Source organism: Balaenoptera acutorostrata, chromosome 3 (genome assembly GCF_949987535.1).
Source record: "Balaenoptera acutorostrata chromosome 3, mBalAcu1.1, whole genome shotgun sequence".
In the NCBI taxonomy this organism is placed as follows: Eukaryota; Metazoa; Chordata; class Mammalia; order Artiodactyla; family Balaenopteridae; genus Balaenoptera; species Balaenoptera acutorostrata.
In genome coordinates, this window is record NC_080066.1 from 22145285 (window position 1) to 22156165 (window position 10881).

Below are 10881 nucleotides of genomic sequence, written 5' to 3' on the forward strand. Positions count from 1 at the left end.
GTCTTAGCCTGGGTTCTCCTGAAGGAGAGCCTGAGAGAAAATGTTCTGTGCAGACGGTTTATTTGAGAATGATCCCAGAGTGCTGATGTCAGGGACGAAAAGAGTAAATGAAGAAAGAAAGTCAACACATAAACCTGTTATTTGGTTATCTCCACTGACCCTATGATGTGCCCGTGATCCCTTAGAACCTTCTTAGAAATTGTATGAAATGCATCTCAGAATTTTCTGCCCAGGGGATCAAAGTAGGAAGCATGTGTTTATCCATTGGCTTTTGTCCTTCACTGGCCAAGTGGGGTCTCACAGGCACTAATTTCTCTACACATTTGGGTTGACCTTGGAGTATTCCTGCAGGCACCCCATACCACAGTTTCAGAGAAGCCCCAGGGAAGGAAACAGTGCTTTGTTGTATGGATCAAGGTCAGGAACCATCAGGTTGCATCCGGGCAAATCTCTCTGAAGTGCAAAAGTGGTTGCCATGGCAGTGACCTGGAGTTCTTCTTGGTGAGACCTACAAAATAGGGAGGAATCTCCCAGAGGTGTCTGATACACCAGGCTACTGAATGGGCATCTGTTACTATTTGGACCACTTTCTATTTCATTGTTGGCATATACCACATTTACGGAATCTCCTTATTTTCCCTGTAACCCTCTAAAACCACTACTGGAGTGAACATCCTCACACATAATAATGACCCTAGACTTAGGCACAGGGACTTCTCTCCTGGGTGCCAGGCTTTAGGCAGTGCTGTGCTTTGGAGAGCCTTTCTTGAAATGTTCTAAGTACCTCTATGGTGCCTGGGACAGGCCAGGCTGGCAGTGCCATGTGGGTGGTGCCCTGAGCCTGGACAGTGAGCATGTGGATTGGGCAGTTGCCCTACGGAGCTCCATTACTCATGTTGGTAGGTCTACCCAAATCCTGTGGCCCAGGTTCCACGAGATTGGGTTGCCAGAATGGTGCTGACACACTAATTTTTGAAGATTCTCTAAGGTGACAGAGGTGATGGTGCCCATCCTTTATCTTCTCTGCCATATCCAGCTCTCCCCTCCCCCACTTCTGGCATCCAGATGGGTCACTCTACTTCCTCCACAGGCTCTGCATGGAAGCCAGTCCTCCATGGTTGGCTGGACCCATCTCCTCCAAGAGCTTTGGAGATCTAAACTCTTGGTTCACAATTCTAACAGGCCCTTCCTATCTATGTCTTCTCTTGCCTGCAACTAATTTGATGGCATCATGCTCTCTGGTCTTAAGCAGTGACAGATGAAGGATGGACATTCCTTGAAAAAATGGTACCGGCATAAAATCCCAAAAGTGAAATTTAACATGAAAAGAGAACAAATTATCATTCATATTGTCCTGCATAATCTGGGTAAGACTTGCATTTGCGGTCATTATCAATGAAGTAGAATAATAATGTTTGAGATAATCTTTGGAATTCAGTATTCATGGAGAGCAGAATGAATGATGTACTGTCACAAGTAATTATGTATCCAGCATTAAATAATTAAAATTATGTAACTGCACAGAAAAGAAGGTATTTTTTGTTAAAGTTCCAAACAGCCATGGAATTGTGAGTAACAACTATGCTACCCCTTTTTCTGTGGTAGGAGATAAGAAATTGGCCAGAAACAGCATGTTGGACAATAAAGAACATGAAGAGATTATTGTTGGATCTGACCAAGAAGAGATGGTACTTGGACACCATGAAGAGTATTCACATGCACTAATTAGACAAAAAACAAATATTTCAATACCTCTTCTCTACTCATTATTCTAAATAATCAATTAACCACTATACCTCACATGGGCTCCTCAATTTTTAAAATATATTTTTCTCCTCAAATTATATATACAGACCAGGGTTCTGCCAAAAATATTTGTATGAGTCCCCCATACACTAAGAGTAGTCCAGTTGGTACATGTTTTTGATTTTCTCTGGTGCCTACTTAGGAGAGGGATTGCTAAATTGTAGCGTATGCATACACCTGATGGTTTTCTAGAATGGCCACATCATTCGAAACTCGCATCAGCTCTGCTTGTGGTTCTACAACATCTTCACCATTATTTATCACCTGCTTTTTATATTTTTACCAGGATAATTGGTTTAAAACGATAGCTCATTGTTTTAAGTTGTGATTTGTTGACTACTACTACAGTAAAGCATCTCTTTTAATAATTCTAGGCCATTTGGCATAGGATGTAAACTCTCTTTTCTTCTTCTGCTACATTCTCCCAATAGGAAGTAGCCTCACCCACAACCATTGCTCTAATCACCATCATGATTCAGGATTTTACCAACTCTATACCCCCAGATCTTTCTTTTGGGATCTACACTCAAGTAGCTTACTGACTGCTTAACATTTTCATCTGCATAGCTCACAGGAACTTAAACTCAAAAAAGCCAAAACAGAACTAATGATCATTCCTCTCCAAACCTACTTCTGCAGGTTCCCCGTCTTGCTAATCCAATCATCACCTACATAGTGATTCAAGCCAGAGATTGGTATATTCACATTTAATCAATAGTAAGGTCCTGTTGAGTATATTGCTTAAATATCTTTTGAAGCAGCATGGTTTTCTCCATTTCCACTTTTCTGACCTATTCTAAGAAACCATCAACCTTCCTCTCCCATATTATCTCAGAAGTTTACTGAATGGTCTTTCTACCTCCAGTCCTGCTCCCTGCCAAACCATTTTCCATTCTAGCCAGCGTGACCTGTTAAAAGTGAAAATCTATTCATTTAACCTCTCTGTCTAAAATCCTTGAATAGCCTCCTTCCATATCATTTATGACAAAGTCCCATGGACTCAATGAATCCTCTAAGATCATGGGTTTTTCTGGGTCAGCCTCATCTCATGCTACTCTTTTCCTCACCTCCTGCTCTCCAGCTTGCATACACAATGTTCTTCCTTAAAATCTAGGTAAATACTCTTAGCTCTACCTTGAGTGACTTCCTCCCTGTGATGGATTAAATATGTCATATTTTTCTTCTCCTTCCTCCCTTCTAGAGACAGAATTGAAACTGTGCTAGCATATAAATACTTTGAACAATCTGAGGTAGCTCTGGGTCTAAACCTTAAAACCTGGTTACTTTTACTTTTTGTGGTTTTGTGAGTCTTGAGCTGCCATCTAAGAAGTTAGACTTTATGGAGAGAGCATACGGAAAGGCCACATAAAGAATCAAGACTCTGCAACTCCATGGCAAGAGAGAGAAGCCCAGCCATCTTAGCGGACGCCAGCCTTCAAAACATCCACTACCTAAGTGACAGACAGCTTAGATATTCCAGCCTTATAGAGACCATTACTAGAGTACCAACTGACATCACATGGAATGGAAGAATTACCCACCTGAGCAGTCAGTCACACAATCATGAAAGATACTTTTGTTAAAAAATAATTACTTCTGTGAAACTACCAAGTGTTGAAGTGGTTTGTTAGGCAGCAAATAGAGTTGCCTTGTCAGAAGCAAGGAGTATTACGACAATGATTAAGGTATTCTGTAAATGCACAGATAGTGATTTTGGCAGAAGCATTTCCAGAAGGTAAGGCAAATCCATTTCTAGAGTAAGTGACTATTCCAGTGGGAGTAAACAACTTCCTCTTTCATGATGGAAGTGGTCAAGAATAATCTTCCTGGGCTTCCCTGGTGGCGCAGTGGTTGAGAATCTGCCTGCCAATGCAGGGGACGCGGGTTCGAGCCCTGGTCTGGGAAGATCCCACATGCCGCGGAGCAACTCGGCCCGTGAGCCACAATTACTGAGCCTGCGCGTCTGGAGCCTGTGCTCGGCAACGAGAGGCCGCGATAGTGAGAGGCCCGTGCACCGCGATGAAGAGTGGCCCCCGCTTGCCACAACTAGAGAAAGCCCTCGCACAGAAACGAAGACCCAACACAGCCATACATACATACATACATACATACATAAAAAGAATGTAAGCAGACAAGAATAGCATTAAAAAAAAAAATTTAAAAAAACAAAAAAACAAACAAACAAAAAAGAATAATCTTCCTGCCTTAAGTGGCTGGCTGGTGACCCCAGGTACCATAACATACATATCCTGGCTAAAGAAGATCCTGTGAGTTGATCAAGGTCTTCCCTATACAAATGTATTAACTGAATCTACATTTCTGCTGTAAAATGACAAATATAAACACCCTTAGAACATGGCATTTTAGAAGTATAAGTGGAATCTAGCAGATTGTTCTAAAGCCTGAACATCTCATTTAAATAAAGCAAACATTTAACCTCCACATTAGACATTTAAACAGGGCCCCAATAAATCAATTTCCTCATTTGTTTTGTATGTCATTAAAGTATTCAGCTATAATCTGGCATACATACTTTTGGGATGCCTGGTTATAGAGAATTCTGAACTGTTAAATAAATAAGAGGGTCAACTTATATTCTAAATTCAGCCTTTCAGAATTCTTTTATTTTCAGAGTTTTGCTTGAGCAGGAAATTCTTTTACCCCCTTTCATATGGAAATTATTTCCACAATATGCACCATCAATATTCATCAAGTATCACACCAATTAACAAACCATGAATAATCTGTAACAAAAATTTAATGCATGAACACCCACAAACATCTAGGTGGCTGTTAATAAGGCTATGTTTGAGGTAATCACATACAAATTTAATTTTAAATATACTTCCCTTAAGGAAGGGGTATCAATGTTAATTTAAGAATTTAATTTGTATGTTGTTTTAAAAAAATGTCTTTCAAGGAATGTGCAAAAACATCATGCCAGGAACTTTGCTTATCAACCCAACATTGAAATTTTCTTTTATGGAATGGAAATAAACTATTCCCTTTCTATAACTTTATATAACTCCTTTGGGAAGTTAACATAACCCTATAGTATCTTAGTATGAGACAAGTAATACAAATTCTTTGAATATATGCTTCATAAAATGATTAATTTGAGATTAGTAGTAAAAGGGCATTTTATTTTCAGTTTTAAGGAATATTAAAGTACAGTCAAGTCACTTTGAGATTGATCATTTCTAGAAGTGAGGTTACACTGATTTTCAAATTTATATACAGTCTAATCAGCTTTCCAAACTTAGTGTTTCAAACTGACAACTATTAATCCAGATAATTTTTGTCTTTTCTTGTCTGAACTTGATGACATAGGAAGAAGAAATGGCAACATCTCCTAAACAATAACAATACCCAGGTCCATATTTACATAACTTTCCAAACAACTAGTGAAATTCTGAATGCAAAGCTAGGACTAGATTATGTTTCCTTATCCTTACTGTTTTTCTTTCCCCTCTCATTAAAAGAATAAAGTAAAGCCAATAAGAGAGGAGGAGACGAAATTATGAAGATACAAGCAAAAGTTAATTACACTGAAAATAAAGATATAATAGAAAGGATCAACATAAAAGCTAATTTTTACAAAGACTAATAAAGTAGGTAAATCTTTGGCATGACAAACCAAGGATCAAAAAACAACACAGATAAAGTATATTAGAAATGTAAAGGAGGATTAATTATAGCTAGTATTGATGATAGAAGTTTTAAATATTGCAAGAGAAAATTCAAAAAAAATCCTCATGAGAAATTTGAAAATAAACAAAAATTGCCACTTCCTAGAAAATATAATTTACCAAAGCATACTGAAGACATAGAAAACCTGAAGAGATGTCTCATGATTAAAGATGGTCAACCCAGAGATAATAATTTACCCTTCAAAAACAAACAAAAAAATCAGTGAAAACAGTATAGGTCCATTTGACTTTTTAGACATCTTCTACCAAATACTGAAGGGAGAGATAATTCCAATACTGTGTAAATACCCAAGAGTAGGGGAAAAAGAGGGGAGACCACGACTTCAACTCATTTTATGTAGCTAGTGTAACTTAGCAAAATAAGGTATGTATGAAGAAAGAAAATGGCATTCCAGTAATATCTTTCATGAACATAGATAAAAAATCTCAAGTAATTATTGGCAAGCCAAATCCTGCAATGTATATTTGGAAATATCAATTAGTTATTTTTTAATCTTTTCAGAGATTCTTTGTCTTTTCCCTAGAGCATTAAATCCATTTGCATTTATTTGACTTCTGATTTATTTCTACCATTGTATTAAATAGTTCCTACTTGTCCTGATTTCCCCCCCCCCCCTTTTTCGTTCTTCCTTTCTTGTGTTCTGACTGAATATTTTTTCTTTTCTATGGTTTTCTATTTACTTGTCCCTTTATTTTTCTTTTCCTTCTCACCTTTTCTTTCTTGTTCTCTTACTGATTATGTCGATTTTCTTCTTTGATTTCCCATCCTTTAAGTTGGAGGCTATGACTTTCTACAAATTTTTAGCATAGTCTAAATTATATAGGTATCTTTACTCCCCTCTCAACTAGTTCAAGGACTTTAGGAAGCTGTAGCTCCACTCGACCCCCTTTGTAATTTACATGATGTTGTGATCTGGTATTTTAGTTATCTCCTGTCTTTTTTAATTTTTTTCTTTCAAAGATTTACTGTTTGATATAGTCAATGTTTATTTTGAATTCTCTAAACATTTTTCAACATCTTTGTTCAACATTCTTTTTTACTTTAGACTTTCCACCTGAAATCATTTTCTTTGTGTCTAAGGTGTTTCCTTTATGATTCCCTTTACTGAAGCTGAAGGTCTGTTGGTAGTAAATACCTCTCAGTTTTTGTTGAAATTTGTTTCACTCTCATAATAGAAAGATATAGGCAGACCTTGGAGATATTGTGGGTTTGGTTCCACAGCACCTCAATAAAACAAATATCACAATAAAGCAAATCCTTCCTGCCTGGATTTTGTTAGGATTCTATGATTTGAAGATAGGTGAATTTCATCAATTCTAGGCAAATTCTTAGCTACTATATTTTAGAAATTGCTTTGTCCCCCTTCTCTTTTAAATTTCCTCTGGCACACTGATTAGATATTATTTTTTAAATTCTTTTTGTGTTTTAACCTTTTTTTCTTACTTTTCCATCTCTTTGTTTTCCTAGATTTTTTTTTTTTAGCCATACTCCTTTTGGGTTATATCCTTCAGTTTACTAATTCTTTTGTCATATATGTTTATCAGGAATTTAATCCAGCCAATGAGATTTTACATTTTAGTTTTTTATTCCTCAGAGTTTCATCTGCTGCTTTTAAAGTAGTTTCATAATCTTCTATAGATTCTATTTTTTCAGTCATATTTCCAGCTTTTCTGTTATATTTTTATATATATAAATGTAGTTATAACTACATATACCTTTAGTTTTTCAAAATATTTTGTTTCTGAATGGTTGTTGAAATTTCTGGATATATTCTGTATATCATTTATTTTTCTCTTATACTTTATGTTTCTAGGAAATGGGCTACATTCTAGGAAAATTATTTGATATTCTAGTTCATTGATTGGTTTTATTACTGTTTCTTTTCAACAATTCAACTGAGATTTTTATTTTGTAAACATGTTTAAATTTCCACATTTCACACAAATCTCAGAAGGATATCAGGTGAACTTATTGTGGGGTATTCAGTTTGCAGTAAAGGCATGATTTTCTTGGGTGTCATTTTGTTACCCCTCTTTAATGGTATTTGTTTTTTGACTCTTGGTTACCATGTTATATTTCTCTGTGAGATCCGCCTCACCAAGTTTAGCTGAGGTTGGTTCTGACTTCAAGAGATTGCATCTGATGAGCCTGATAGAAAGCCTGCCTTGGACATGCAGCTCCTTCTCCCTCCTTGGGGTCTGCAGTGACCTGGGCACTGCTTTAGCTCTGCACCTGAGTCACAGCCAGTGCCTGGTCCTCTGTGGACACATTGCCCCCTGCTCAGTCCAAATGGGTGGAGGCTGAATAAATCGATGGCTTATTGTCAGACTGCAGTTCCCCTTAAATTTCAACATGGTCCCTCCTGCTTCTGCTCGAGGTAACTTTGAGCTTTGAGCTTCCCTGAAACTTCTCCTAAGCTCTTCCTCTTCCTGCATGAGTTTTGGATTTTTATTTCCTTCACTCTTGCTTCTCTGTGATTCTGATATCACTCCATTTCTAGTTCTTAGGAATTCCTCAGAAATCGTCTTCCACCAAGGTCTTTCCTTGTTTTCCACTGTGCTTATGACTTTATTTTCTTAAACACAATTTATTACCTGACATTTCACAGAGATTTTGGTGGGAAGAGAAATTAGGTACTAGGGTTCACTTTACCATTTTTTCTAATCTCATCTTCTGACTTTTTTTTTTTTTTCTAGTCTCTCATTTGTTTAAATAAAATCACTTTAAGGACTCCATAACATTTGATATGTTGCTGCGCTGTGGTTTATTTAAACATTCCCTACCATTTGACACCTCAACTGTTTTACTAATGTAAATACCACTAGAGTGGATATACATAGAGAGATATACATTTTTACATATCCATAATTTACTTCCACAGAAACATGCTGGAAATGGAATTACTATCTAATACCCTTAAAAAAAAAAATTGAGAGGGTTGTTTCTACAGTGGCCAGTGGATGTCAAATTTAAAGTTTAAGATAATGCTGTGGGGTTTTGCTCAGTCTCCTGTAAAGAGATGCAGGAGCCTCAATTTTGGGTGCTTTTGCTGTCAGCCTATCTGTAATGCTGATTAGGAACAAATGACTGATTTCACCATGCTAAGTCTAACTAAGTTTCACAATAAGAAGAAAAAGTAACACTTCTGCCAGCTGTTTCAAAAACAGCTTATGTGCTATATATAAGTAAAGAGTGAAAGGAGATGTCATCACTTCTATTTTTATACTTGATTCTACTAATGCTATTTCTGCATCTATAGTTAACAGAATATGTAGCTAGAATATGTATAATCTATCAACACATGTAAATATATATGTATGTATGTTTGTATATTATGGGCTGAATGCTGCTGTCTCCCCGAAATGCATACGTTGAAGCCCTAACCTCCAATGTGGTGGTATTTGGAGATGAGGCCTTTGGGAGGTGAGTAGATTTAGATAAGGTCAAAAGGGAGGGACACTCAAGATGGGATTAGTGCTCCTATGAAAAGAGAAACCAGAGAGCTTGCTCACACTCTCTTCCTACCATGTATATAGATTGTATATATAGATCAGAGTGAGAAGGTTGCTCTCTAACAGCCAGGAAGAGAGCTCTCATTAGACCTCAACTATGCTTGGACTTCCAGACTTCAGAGATGTCAGACATAAATTTCTGTGTTTAAGCCACTCAATCCATGGTATTCTTTATAGCAGCCTGAGTTAAGACAGATTTTGGTGCTGAGAAATGGGGTGCTGCTGTAACGAATACCAAAACATGTGGAATTGAATAATGAACAGAGGCTGGGAGAATTTTGAGTTGCATACTAGAAATACGGATGTTAAGGGCGAGGACTCAGATGCAAATGAGAACCATGTTATTGGAACATGGAGGAAAAATGACCCTTGTTATGAGGTGGCAAAGAACTTGACCGAACTGTGTTCTAGTCTTTTATGGAAGGTAGCACTTGTGAGTGATGAAATTAGATATTTAGCTAAGATTTGTATGCAAAGTATTGCAAGTATGGCTTCGTTCCTCCTGATCACTTATAGTAAAATGTGAAAGGAGAGAGATGAATTGAAGAAGGAATTGTTAAGCAAAAAGGAACCAGAACTTGAAGATATGGAAATTTTCAGCTTCTCTATATTGCAAAAAAAAATGAGAAAGCCGGTTCTGAAGAGAATACTAAGGGTGTGGTTGAAAATGATTTGATAAAGAGATCATGGTGTGACTCATGAATTTAATAAGCCAAGAACAGAGATGGGGTTATACCAGCAGAGACACTGCCAGTTTGAACTAAAGTGGGGAAGAAGGTGGGACAGGATGAAGGAAGGCAGTCAGACTTTGTGGATTTTACAAGGTGGGATTGTAGGGCTATTCAGCTGTGAATGTGAGCTCTCCCTCAAGAAGGGAAGAAGGATCCCAAAGGCGATTGAGAAGTCATGTGGGTTACCACTCCCAACAGAAGCACAGAGTTCACAGGCCCGGGGGAGGGGGGAGGGCCAAGTCTGCTGCAGCCACCTTGATTTCAGGTGTGTAGACAGAAACACATGAGCCGAGCCCTGGGGGTGACGCTGCTGCCCCACTGGGCCTGGAAAGCAAAGAGGACTATTCTCCAGCCCTGAGACCTAGTGGAATTTGCCTTCTTACATTTTGGACTTGCTTGGGACCCTTCACCTCTTCCTTCTTTCCTATTTCTCTGTTTTGGAATGGGAATATCTACCCTATGATGGCCCCTTGTATTTTGGAAGCACATAACTTGTTTGCTTTCACAGGTTCACAGCTGGAGAGGAATTTAACCTCAGGATGAACTGCACCTCATGTCTCCTCCATATTTGATTTTAGATGATATCTAGACGAGACTTTGACTTTAGATGGATACTAGAATGAGCTAAGACTTTTGGGGCTGTTTGTTGGGATAGAATGAATGTATTTTGTGTATGAGAAGGATACAAATTTTGGAAGGCCAGGGGCAGAGTGTTATGGACTGAATGCTTGTGTCCTCCCCACCCCCAAATGCCTGTGTTCAAGACCTAACCCTTAGTATGATGGCATTTGGAGATGGGGTCTTTGGGAGGTAATAGGGTTAGATGAGGTCATAAGGGTGAGACCCTCCTGATGGGACTACTGCATTTCTTTCCTGTTCCTACGAAGAGGCCATTTGAGCCCACAGGAAGATGGCAGCCACCTACGGCAAGCCAAGAGAAGGCCTTGGAACAAAACATACCTCCTGGCACCTTGATCTTGGACTTCCAACCCTCCAGAACTGTGGGAAATAAATTTCTGTTGTTTAAGCCACCTAGTCGGTGGTATTTTGTTGTGGCAGCCCAAGCAGACTAATATAGTATGTGCATGCACACACAAGCACACACACACACGCACACACAC